This window comes from Zalophus californianus, chromosome 9 (assembly GCF_009762305.2).
Source record: "Zalophus californianus isolate mZalCal1 chromosome 9, mZalCal1.pri.v2, whole genome shotgun sequence".
NCBI classification, from domain to species: Eukaryota; Metazoa; Chordata; class Mammalia; order Carnivora; family Otariidae; genus Zalophus; species Zalophus californianus.
Genome location: NC_045603.1, coordinates 129634904 through 129647399, shown reverse-complemented (window position 1 = coordinate 129647399; position 12496 = coordinate 129634904). Strand labels below are relative to the sequence as shown.

The 12496-nt window shown below is 40.3% G+C and overlaps 1 protein-coding gene and 1 non-coding gene across 3 annotated transcripts in view; one reads left to right on the top strand and one right to left on the bottom strand.

Annotated features, from left to right (window-relative positions):
* USP6NL (USP6 N-terminal like) overlaps positions 1 to 12496 on the bottom strand; it is a 170395-nt gene that overhangs the window by 80341 nt on the left and 77558 nt on the right. The window lies entirely within an intron of this gene.
* LOC113923221 lies at positions 6687 to 6795 on the top strand. Its single transcript, XR_003520226.1, has one exon. It is a non-coding gene; the product is annotated as a U6 spliceosomal RNA (small nuclear RNA).

Below are 12496 nucleotides of genomic sequence, written 5' to 3'. Positions count from 1 at the left end.
ACTTCTTAGCAGCTAAAAGATATGAAACCCTGTTTCCAAAGTTCTGAGAAAAAAATTATCATTTACTTAGAATTCTATACCAAGCCCAACTATTAATGAAGCATGAAGAAAAAATAAAAACATTTCTAGGTATTATGAGTTGTGCTCAGCTCAAGAATGAACCCACCCCCCCCCCCCCCCGAAGATGTCCACATCCTAATCTCTGGAACCTGTGAATGTTCCTTATATGGCAAAAGGGATTTGCAGACGTAATTAAGTAAGGCTCCTGAGAAGGGGAGATTATTCTGGATCACGCAGACAGGCCCAACATAATCATAAGGCACCACATAAAAGGGAGACAAGAAAGTGTGACGATGGAGGCAAGAGGTTGCAGTGTTGTGAGAAAGGAAGGGGTCACTAGCCAGAGAAAGCAGGTGGTCTCCAGAAGTGAGAACAGACTCGGAAGCGGATTCTCCCCTGATGGCTCCAGAAGGAAGCAGCCAGGCTGACACCTTGTCTTTGGCCCAGTGAAACTGACTTCAGACTCTGGCCTCCAGAACTATAACAGAATACATCCATGTTGTTTTAAGCCACCAAGTTTGTGGTCAATTGTTGTAGCAGTGATAGGAAACCTATACAGTGATTCAAAGTGCACTGCCTCTGCAATGTTTCTTTTAAAAAGAATTTCAGAATACACTACAGAAAAGCAAGACAACAGAAAAAATTGACAAAACTTTAGTCAGGCCCCTCCTAACCCTCTTCCTGATGAGGCCTCATCCTGTTTCCAGCCTGCCTCGCCTAGCCGTAGCAGGAGCCCCCCCGCACCCTGAGACCTGGTCACCCTGGCATACCTTTACCCAGAATCCTGTTCAGTCAGTGTAGGAAGGGCCCCGGTACCCCTGATGCCACCTCTACCCACTGAATCCTTTACTCTGCCTGTTGGCTATTACCCCTACTTGTTCTTACCGTTTGGAGGGGAGCCCAATCTCTCTCCCCTATTGCTGACCGTCTTGACCCTAACTGCAATCGTCCTGAACAAAGTCTTCTTTGTTGTTTTAAAAAGTGCCAGAATAATATTTTCTTTGACAGAATCAAAAAGAGGGGCAGACACAGGATCCATGAAATCTCAGGAGGCTAAAATTAGACATTTCCAGATGCCAACTGTGTAGCTGCCTAGAGAGCAGCCAGCCTACATTAGAATAGGGAATGCAAGGTGTCTTCAGGAAGAAAGTGGGTATTATTAGTGATACAGTAAAAGCTTATACATGAAAGACTCCAAAAAGAGGGTGAAAGGACTGTTAGAAATCTTAGAACAAGCAAAGCAGAAAGTGCTAAAAGTCACAGTCAAATATAAAGAAATGTACAAAAGGCATTTGTACATTTGAATTGGATGGCAAATAGGAGAAATGAATTCATGTGACCTCGACACTTTCAACAGTAGGATTTTACTTCCTTCCTATGTACATCATAATATTTGAGACTGAAGTAAATGATACTGACATTATTATGATTATGTGATACTGACATTATTCTGATTACATAAGAATTTTATTAACTTTTAATGTTCACAAGCAACTGCAGACAAAGTGTCCAAAACCAAACTCTGATCTGCACACACAGACCCCACTCCAAACCTAAGCCGCCTTCTTAAAAGCAGGTACTGTGACCTAGGACAAACATTCTCTGCACTGTACAAGAACCTGCGTGTACCCATGCGCGCACACACAGACGTCAATTTCCCTTTTCTAGTCAAAAACTAGAATCATTCTATAAATAATTCTACACCTTTCTCTTTTTCATTTAACAGTACATCTTAAAGATTGTGCATATCAACACCTATAGATCTACCCAGTGGTGTGCCAATAAGGGCTTAGCAACCGATTCTTAGAGGGAAGAAGTAAGGGCTCGGCGACCTGGTCTGTGGCATCTCCCAACTTCCAGAATGCCACTACCCCCCACTGTGGTGGCTAATGAGCAAGCTACAGTGCGCTGTCATGGAACAGAGTTCAGCTGGCTCAAATACTTCAACAGATCTACGTCAACCTTTCCACAGCTATAAAGCTTCCTAAATGCGTTAACGTAATCTATTCGACCAGTCTTCTCTAAGGAATGTGCACTAGGATAAAATGAGAAGCCATTTTTAATGGGAGTTAAAGATGAAATATCGTGAGGTAAAGAGCTTACGAGGCAGCGGTGACCAAAGGCGAGCAGAAAAACAGAGGAAGCAGAAACTACCAGGAAGCTGAGAAAAAGCAACTGTTGCAGAGAGGAAAACAGTACTGATGTGCAGAGCAAAGCGAGTCACCATCGCAGAGACAGTTCAGTCTAAAAAAAGAGACAGAAGGACCTCTCCCTGAAGCTGCTTCATGCTTCAGTTCCCAGTGGCTTTCACTTCCTGCTCAGTACAAAGAACGCTCTTTTTTCTTGAAATAATTTGAATAAGTTATTCTTGTCCACGATCTGTGTTCCTTCATTCCACCACATCTTTCAACCAAAAGAGGCCCTCTGCACCAAGGGTGCCTACGCAATAGTTTCAGTTATTTGTGATTGCTTTCTTAGCATGCCGTGGACTAAGACATATCAAAAATAAGGATTCTTTTCATGATAAAATCTTAATAGGCACCACTGCTAAATTTTGTCATGCTCTAGATCCAAGGCTGGAAGGAATACTCGAAGGAGGAATAAGCAGAGTTAAGCACATTAACACTAAAACATAACTAAAAACAAATAAAAGAAAGGAAGGTGCACTAGTCACAAGAGAACCTGAAATACCACTTATTGTAACTGGTCATTCTGTGTAAGATGACATTAAGTGTGGGCACCTACAAGTTCCAAATACCCACCCTCCCCCCAGCCCCCCAGAGAAAGCTTATTCTGAAAAAGCAGGCCAGGATCCCGTGGGACACCGACCACCTGCCAGTCCCATGAGAACCAACCCAGTGTCTCCTCGCGCCCCTTCTACCCCCTCCACTGCGAGGTCATCTGTAATCCAACATTACTTTGCACCCCGGCCAGGTCCCACTTCCATCTCTCATAACTTACTTAATTCCATATTAAACAATGTCTTATCAAAAACCGTACAACCTCCAAAACCTTCTTCTCTCCTTCTTCCTCCCTCCACTAGAGTTAAGAATCTTAGAAAGTCATTGGCTTCCTTCTCTCTTTCTCATGTTCACTGGGAATAAGACAACACAAGATTTGGGTCATAGCTGCAATTATAAAACTACTATAAATAATCGTGATCAAGGAAGGGACAGCCAAAGGCTAGACACTAAATACATGCAAGAACCAATTCCATAACCCAAAGTCTTCAGAAATGCCCAGATTAGCTCTCAAAACAACCACACAAGTGTCCATACAATAGCTTCATATTTCTCTGGTTTAATATGCATTGTCTGATACCATAAAACACATTCAAAATAAATAAGCTTAAATACGCTTCAACTTTAGCTTTTATGTTTATTTTTTTAAGATTTTATTTATTTGACAGAGAGAGAGAGACAGCGAGAGGGAACACAGCAGGGGGAGTGGGAGAGGGAGAAGCAGGCTTCCCGCGGAGCAGGGAGCCCGATGTGGGGCTTGATCCCAGGACCCTGGGACCATGACCCGTGCCGAAGGCAGACACTTAACAACTGAGCCACCCAGGCGCCCCGAGCTTTTATTTTAATTATCAGTGTAAATGATTTGTATCTTTCCATTCAAAATATTTCTATTATAGCACTACCAGCATGGTATCAATATTTTCTACTATATCATGCTTTAAATGAATCGTTTTCAAATTTTTCGTTAAATTTGCAGAACACATTTCTTCAAACAAATTCTTATATAGAGGCCCAATTGCCCAGCAAGGCAGGTAAGGTGAGGTTGAGGAGAGAGGGAGCAAAGCTCTCCTGGCTTGATCTCCCTCTTTCCTCCAAGTGACCCAGGGCACCTGTACGGCCCTATAGTGCCATACGGGCCAAAGCAAGGGGTACCCACTGGCCTTCTTTTGTGAGTACCTTTGTAAAGCTGCTGCTCAAATGACTTCTTTTCCAATCAGTTTCCCAACTGCCATCTCAAGCTCCCTTTCACAGAGTCTCCCCCACAATTCTTAAGGTCTGGGTCTTACACAAATAAAAAGATCAACATTCTATAACTGATAGGTTGGCTGTTTGTTTTTATTTTGTTTGTAAGCATATACTTTAAGGCCCTCAGAACAAAACACAGAGCACCCGGTATCAGCGAGGTATTTAATATTTCCGTAACTAAAAAGATACTTAAAATTATAGTCTTAATAATTCCTGGATAGGCTTCTATTACTTGCTTCCTAATTTCTAGAAAGATGAGAAACAAAATAACTTTTAAAGTCCTAAAAACAATTACTGACAAAGATTTGTTATAATGGAGAAGATCATGTTTCTTTCCCAAATTCAATCATGAATTATAGCCTGCCTCTAGTGGACCCACCTTCCCAACGCCCGTTGGCGTAAGGGAGAACTGGCCTGCTTCTCTTGTTCTAGTGTACTTCCAAACTGATACCCATAATACCTCATTGAATATACTTATTGACATGTCTACTTAACTGTAACCTCCATGAACAAAAGACAGTTATCTCATTCATCTTGGTATTGCTAGTATCTATCACAGTGCCTAACAGAGGGGAGATGCTCACCAAATATTTCTTAAAAAGATAAAAATAACTCCTCAAAATTAATTACTATTGTGAACTATTCAACTAGCTAAACACTTAATATATCAATTCATTTTTAACAATTAGATTTTTATTTTATTTAGTTAGGTGGCCGTTAGCAGGCCAGGGGAGGAGCTGAAGGGGAGGGAGAGGGAGAGAGAGAATCTCTTAAGCAGGCTCCATGCTGAGTGCAGAGCCTGACAGCGGCAGAGTTCAAGCCCATAACCCTGATCATGACCTGAGCCAAAACCAAGAGTCGGACGCTCAACTGATTAACCCAGGTGCCCCAACAATTAGATTTTAAACTATTATCCAGATATACTTTCACTGCAAAAATATACCTTTACTAAAGATTATCAGCTTTGTTTTTTATTCTATTTCAAGTAGCATTAAAAATTTTATTAAGACTGTAAAATTCAGATATGAGAAGTCACAATTTATTTCTAATTAGCACTTCTGTTTACTTACAAGTCCTTCATATCCATTAAGGAAGAAGGAAGGAAGGAAAGGAAGGAAAGGAAGGAAGGAAGCAAGGGGATACATCGATCGACAGACAGACAGACAGACAAAGGAGGAACCTCTTGAAAGATGAAGAAAACCAGAGACTTGTGTGTGATGTTTGTGCTCCAGTCTACTCCTCTCCTCACATCTTCCTTGATCTAGCTCCCCAATCTACTCACAGAACATCACACTCTCACTTTCTTGACAGGAAGGTCCTGTTCACTTGGCTGAGTGTGCTACCATCATGCTTCAAGTCCATGTGGAGACACTTCAGCTAAAGGAACACTCCAGAACTCTCCCCCCACTCTTCCCTCACTCCTCTCTCGGGCGCAGAAGGACTTCTGAGGTTGGCTTGGTTGAGCTCCTTGCTCGCTCTCTCATCACTCTGGGTGCATGCCCTCTGGTCTACTCTCCATGCATGAAGGCACCTGTCCTGAGGGGAGGCCTTTATTGCTCGGCTATGCTAGTCACCCAGTGGACAGGTCTAAGTCAAGATGGGCTAATAAGCCTTTTCACTTCAGATCTAATGTCATGTCCTCAGATCAGCCAACAGAGGAGACATTTTGATCTCCACCTGTCAGTCTCTTGTGTCTTACTTCTCAAAGAGAAGAAATGGTATCACTATTGGTTCCCCAGAACTCCCCAAATCAGACTAGAAGCTCCCACGCTTCTGTGTAAGGTGATTCACAGAGAAAAAGGATATGGAGTGATGTAACAATATTTAAATACCATTACTACTGATGAGAAGCATAATTACTAGCTGTTGAATATGAGTGCAACTCCCACATTTGGGGGCAGGGTTGAATGACAAAATTGCCAACAACAGATACTTAGCACCAAGACAAGCTTATGAGTCATTTTACTCACTTAGATCCGCCTACAGTTGCTGGCAAACTCAGGATTATACCTTAGCTGCTTTTCCAGCAGTATGATTGTTTTAGAAGATGACACAAGACTCATTGGTAACAACTCCCTGTTTGTGGATCCTTTACAACCTGTCTAGTCAGAGTTTACTACGTGCCAGACACTGTGTTGAGCATTTACTACATATAACCTCATATAATCCTCACCCAACCTACTCTGATAGTTGTATGTCTATCCCCAGTTTACATAAGGGGAGCCTGAGGTGTGGAAAGGTTAAGTCATTCTGGTCCTGGGGAAGTAAGGGGCAGAACAGGACTTAAAAGTCAAGACCATCTGACTTCAAAGCCCTACTTCTAACCACCAAGCTATTTTGCTGAATTACAAATGGATGATCTTTTTTATATTTCTTCTCACCTCTGCTAGTCCTTACATTTTTTTTCTTAGAAACAAATGTATCTATGATTCTTATGGATTCTTCACAGTTGCTTTCTACTTTCCAGCAGCCTTCGAAATTTACCACACTGAATTGTTACTATTTGTGCAAAATAGACTCCAATGATGTACAGAGTCCAAGAACCACTTAAATGAAATATCCTTTGTGATCCTAAGCAACCATACCTCCTAGAAGTTGTATGTTTTAGGATAATAATAGGAAATGTTCAAGAAACATGCAGTGCTCACTTCAGCAGCACACATACTGAAAAACTGGAACGATACAGGGAGGATTAGCATGGCCCCTGCGCAAGGATGACACGCAAATTCATGAAGCATTCCAAAAACACACAAAAAAGACAAAAAAAAAACAGCCAAAATATCTGACCGACTAATCACCATATGGATACTAAAGTTAACTCTGCTAAAATACTTTACGCATTTAGTAGATACTAACTCAAATGCCCCCACAATTAATTTCTGATTATGGAAAGAATTCTGTTGAATCTACTTCATTTACTTGACTTTCACAACTCTTTCAGCTCATTCAGAACTTTAAGCATGTACAGTTATATTCACTACAAGTTCGGGTTGAATTCCGCCCATTGGGTACTAACGAGAAATGACACAATTACAGCAGATTCTTAGAGACCACATATAAGACAAAGGGAATGGAAGAGAATTCATAGAAGGCCCACCTTAATAGTACATAACTAATTCCACAGATAATTTGGCAAACCCCGTTCTCAATCCGATGGTAACTTTTCCACTCCTTAAATCAAAAAAGATATGCAAATAACAAACTGTGCCTAAAATGGCATACAAAAACAAGAACTCTGTATCACTTAGAACAACAGAGTAGCACACAGAAAGAATTGCATTAATACATTTTTTTTTTTAAAAAGTATGACAATGCAAGTATTATTCAGTCCTTGAATGGCCCTTAGATTCAAATCAGAATATAAGGCCATTGAGGAGTGCCTGGGTGGCTCAGTCAGTTAAGCATCCAACTCCTGATCTCAGCTCAGGTCTTGATCTCAGGTTTGTGAGTTCAAGCCCTGCACTGGGCTCCAAGCTGGGCATGGACACTACTTAAAAAAAAAAAAAAAAAAGAATATAAGGCCATCGAATGCCAGCAACTTGGGAAATAATAAATATTAAGTGTTCATATCACACTGAAGCTGTCATTCATTCAAATAATTTTTTTTAAAAGTGCCCTAAGCTCCAAGCACAGCACCACATAATTCTCATAACATAGAGTTGCATTCACCACCTCCCCTAACAAAACCTATGAACATCATATATGCATATCTCACATTTGTATGTGTGTTTAATATAACACTTTACATGACTTTTTTTAAAGATTTTATTTATTTATTTGACACAGAGAGAGAGAGAGCGAGCGAGCACAAGCGGGGGGAGCGGCAGAGGGAGAGGGAGAAGCAAGCCCCTCACTGAGCAGGGAGCCCGATGTGGGGCTCGATCCCAGGATCCTGGGATCATGACCTGAGCCGAAGGCAGATGCTTAACCGACTGAGCCACCCAGGCGCCCCATTCTTTACAGTTACTGTTATTATACCAATAATTTTATGTCAGGGTGCCTTGTATAAGTGAGATTTATTTTATATAACAAACATCAAAAGTGCTATACACATATGAAAGTCACTGATCAGGAGACTAGATAAAATAAACATCAACCAAGAGTCTGGCTCATAATAACAGCTAGCATTTCTTCTGCACAATCTAAACATCCTATGTATGCTATTTCATGTAGTGACCTCACATCCAAACTATGAGGTAGGTATCATTATTGTTCATTTCACAGACAAGAAAATTGTTTGGTTAATTAACTAGCAAGATCACACAGCTTTGAAGTTATAGAAGTGGCATTGGGACTAAGGCAATAAGGCTCCAGAGTGCTCTTTATCACTCCACGTAATCTTTGGACAAATGAAATGGCAAGCAAATGAACAAAGGTTTGTCAAGAGAATCTGTCAAAAGGGATCCTCAAAGTAGCATTAAATCAGGGCAAGAGGCCAAGGAAATGCCCTCCAGTCAATAGGAAGCCAAGGAGGTGGTTTTGAAGAGAAAACTGGCCAGAAGATGTAGCGAAAATGAAGGCTACTCAGGAAGGAGTAAGAATGTGCTTATTAAAAGCTCATGTTATTGAGCTTTTATTACTCAGCAGGCCCTGTGCTAGGTACATACAATATCTCACTGAATGTTCAAACAGCCCTATCATCATTTATATTTTACAGATGAGAAAATGAAACTTAAGAGGTCAAGCAACTTGTCCAAGCTATGTTAAGGGTCAAAGCCTCAATACAAACCCATTATCTGGAAGGCTACAAAGCCTGTCCCGTTGCCCATTATTCCACAAAAGTGAAGATGGAAAGAGAATATGTCTGCATATCTGTAAATTAATAAGGAATACGCTACCAAGAAACTAAGGCACCGTAACCAGGAAGTGGGTTAGCTGAGTCAGTGTGCTCAAACCTACACGTGTGCTGGTTGTGTTTCCACAAGTGAATATCCTCCTCCAATAAAAAGAAAAATCTTCCTAGATCTGAAAATGACTTCCCAGAATTACTTATTCCGTGCACCTTCAGATACCCAAGTTCTCAAAATTTCCTTCCACTGATACCAGAAAGCTGCCATGGAGTTTTACGCACATAAAATGCATTTTCCTAGTCTGTGATCATTACAAACAAGCAAGCAAAATTTTCCAAATGTTAAATTGGAGCAGCTCAAATTGATAGAATTAAACCTTTTTTTTTTTTTTTTTTTTTTTAATGCTTTACCATCTGCCAATCACCAGACCCTGGGCAGGGAGCAAGGAAACATGGGCTCCTTGTCAATGGTTTTTAGTTGTCTTTGATTTATACCCTCTATTCAATATAACCCAGTCCTATATTTATTTTTTTTAAACGCTTTTGACTACATCTTTTTCCCAAGTATAACACATAGGTTCTTCAGTATAAAGATTCATTAATTCTAAATTATATCAAACTTTAAAAAAACAACATTTCCAACACACCTACTACCGGCAATTACAGAGTATATAAATATTGTACAAAACATTCCAGCTCTCATCATTGGCATTTGAAAAATTTTACTGTTTCATCAGTTTTAACACTCCTAAAGGTCATCACATGTTAACAATTGGCAATCTTCCTTAGGCAGGAATCTGAATCATGGACTGTGTACAAAAGCGGGTCACCTGGCAGACAAGTGAGCCTAGATGCCTAGCTAGTGCCTATCAAAGTAGCTTTGTTTTTCTCTCTTTTTTTTTTTAAAGATTTTATTTATTTATTTGAGAGAGAGCGAATGAGAGACAGAGAGCACGAGAGGGAAGAGGGTCAGAGGGAGAAGCAGACTCCCCACTGAGCAGGGAGCCCGATGTAGGACTTGATCCTGGGACTCCAGGATCATGACCTGAGCCCAAGGCAGTCGCTTAACCAACTGAGCCACCCAGGGGCCCTCATTTCACAAACACCAAATCCCATGGTGGGAGTGAAATAAAACCAAAGCAAAACACAAAATTTAGGGGCGCCTGGGTGGCTCAGTCGTTAAACGTCTGCCTTCGGCTCAGGTCATGATCCCAGGGTCCTGGGATCAAGCCCCGCATTGGGTTCCCCGCTCAGCGGGAAGCCTGCTTCTCCAACTCTCCCACTCCCCCTGCTTGTTTTCTCTTTCTCACTGTCTCTCTGTCAAATAAATAAAATCTTAAAAAAAAAAAAAACAGGCAAAATTTAGGGGCCTCAAAAAGAAAGCAGGTAATATTTTGGAAGTATTTCTGATTTGCTATGGTAACACAACATAAACCCTCTAGATGTGACCTACAGAGGTCTTAAACGATACATTTCTTTCTTTTTTTTTTTAAAGATTTTATTTATTTATTTGAAAGACCAAGAGAGCTCAAGCAGGGGGAACAGCAGAGAGAGGGAGAGGGAGAAGCAGGCTCCCTGCCAAGCAGGGAGCCCAACGCAGGGCTCGATCCCAGCACCCTGGGATCATGACCTGAGCCGAAGGCAGACGCTTAACCATCTGAGCCACCCAGATGCCCTTAAATGATACATTTCTCCAGAACTATGCCATATGAAGACTAAAGTTACTTCAATACCAAACAATAAAACAATAAATTATCAACTACCATGGAAAACAAAACAAACCAAAAAACCCACAAAAAGAAAAAAGACAAGAATATGCTCAGTTGCATGTGACTCCTGCTCTCGGGGTTGTTAAGTTTGAGCCCCAGGTTGGGAGTAGAGATTACTTAAAAGTAAAATCTAAAAAAAAAAAAAAAAAAAAAAAAAGACAAGAATGACATGCACCATAATGCTAACAAACATTTTAACCTCTGAGAGGAGGAACTACAGATTTTATTTTCTTCTTACACTTAATGTATTTTTTCCTCCATGGTCATTAATAAGCATATATTACTTTTATTATAAATTATATTTTAATATAAAGACAGATCACATTAATACCATAAGTCAGCAAATTAAAAAACATTTTTCCTAAACACATTTTAAGCTCTTTAAATAAAATAGTATGCTGCCTGAAAAACAAACCTGCTCCCCAGTTCTCTTATGAGGTTTTAGATGGAAGTCTATAAAACATTTTTTGAAGAAAGTTATCTACAGTCATCAAAATAATTCTCCCCTACCTTATGACACCTAAAATTCCACTTGGAATAGCAAGTAATAAGTCATGTAAATGAATGAAGGTCAGATTAAGAATATAAAGATCAGCTTTCCCCTGGAAAAATGAGATGGATTAAGTTTTCCGATATTCACTAAATCGAAAATTACTGCCGCTGCACCTAGCCACTGTGAAAATAAATATGGATAAAACGTAGTTCTTCATAAAGATCACAATCCCCTGAGGGGATCAGACACATAAAGAATCACTGTAAATAATGTGACAAATTCCCCCTCATAGAGGTCTTTTTAAAAATGCTACAGAGAAGTTAACAGGAAAAAAGCGAAGACCAAAAAAGACTTTCCCTACAAGGCAACATCTGAGCCAGGCCTTAGGAGATGGTAGAAACTTAACCATGTGGACAAGGACAAAAAGCCGTGATGTGTTAGTAAAGAGGTAGGAGCCACAGAAGAAAAAGGGCAAGGCTCAGAATAGTGCACGTAACAGCCTGTCGGGGGTTAGGGATGCACATAAATACACAGGTTCATCTATTTCAACAGCACGCATCTCTCAACAGTCATGTCCACCGCTGGGGTAAAAAAAAGGCAGGTCTCCTAACTTTTATCATTTCTCCTTTCATGATAACCCACCCTCTACAACTGGAGCAGAAGGCAATCCCCTGGGGCAAAAGTTAAGTGTACGCAGGAAAAGAACAAAAGCAGACAATTCAGGGATTAAAATTAGTTTGAGGCCATAAAGAAAGCAAAATAAACACAGTAAAAATTTAATAACCCTGGTTCTGATCCTACTAACATATCGTCATTACTTGGGTATTCATTCATTACGACCTGAATCATTCAGAATTAAATGACTAAGATAATGGCAAATGGAAACCTTTTTTAATGATGCAAATTCTGCTCAAAAAGCCAATTTTAAAAACAAATCTAAGCACATCCAAATACATATCCCTTCAATATTATGTCTATATAATCCACCACATACATTATTTTCCCAGAATTGAATATAAGATACTTGAGAAAAACAGCAGCGGTAGAATGTAGATTTCCAAAGAAAACAGCACCATTATACTCAGGATTTTTTGAAAGACAATCATCTTAGATGCAACTGACCCACGAAAGATGAGCAAAGGGCTGCCACTGGGCTCCAGATGACATCCTGTCTGGATACCCTGAAAATTCCAACTTAGGCTTCTTTACTGTTAAGCTACATACCTCATCCCCACCCCGATGTCTCACTCTCAATTACCTGGCCAAAAACTTATATACAGGTTCGGTCAGACTCTAAATGAACTTTTTATATACAGCAGATAAAGTAAAAGTCAAAGACATGATTAAGTAGGGGGGGAAAGTCTCTTTGAGAATGCTGTACCTGATGAGTTACACCAAT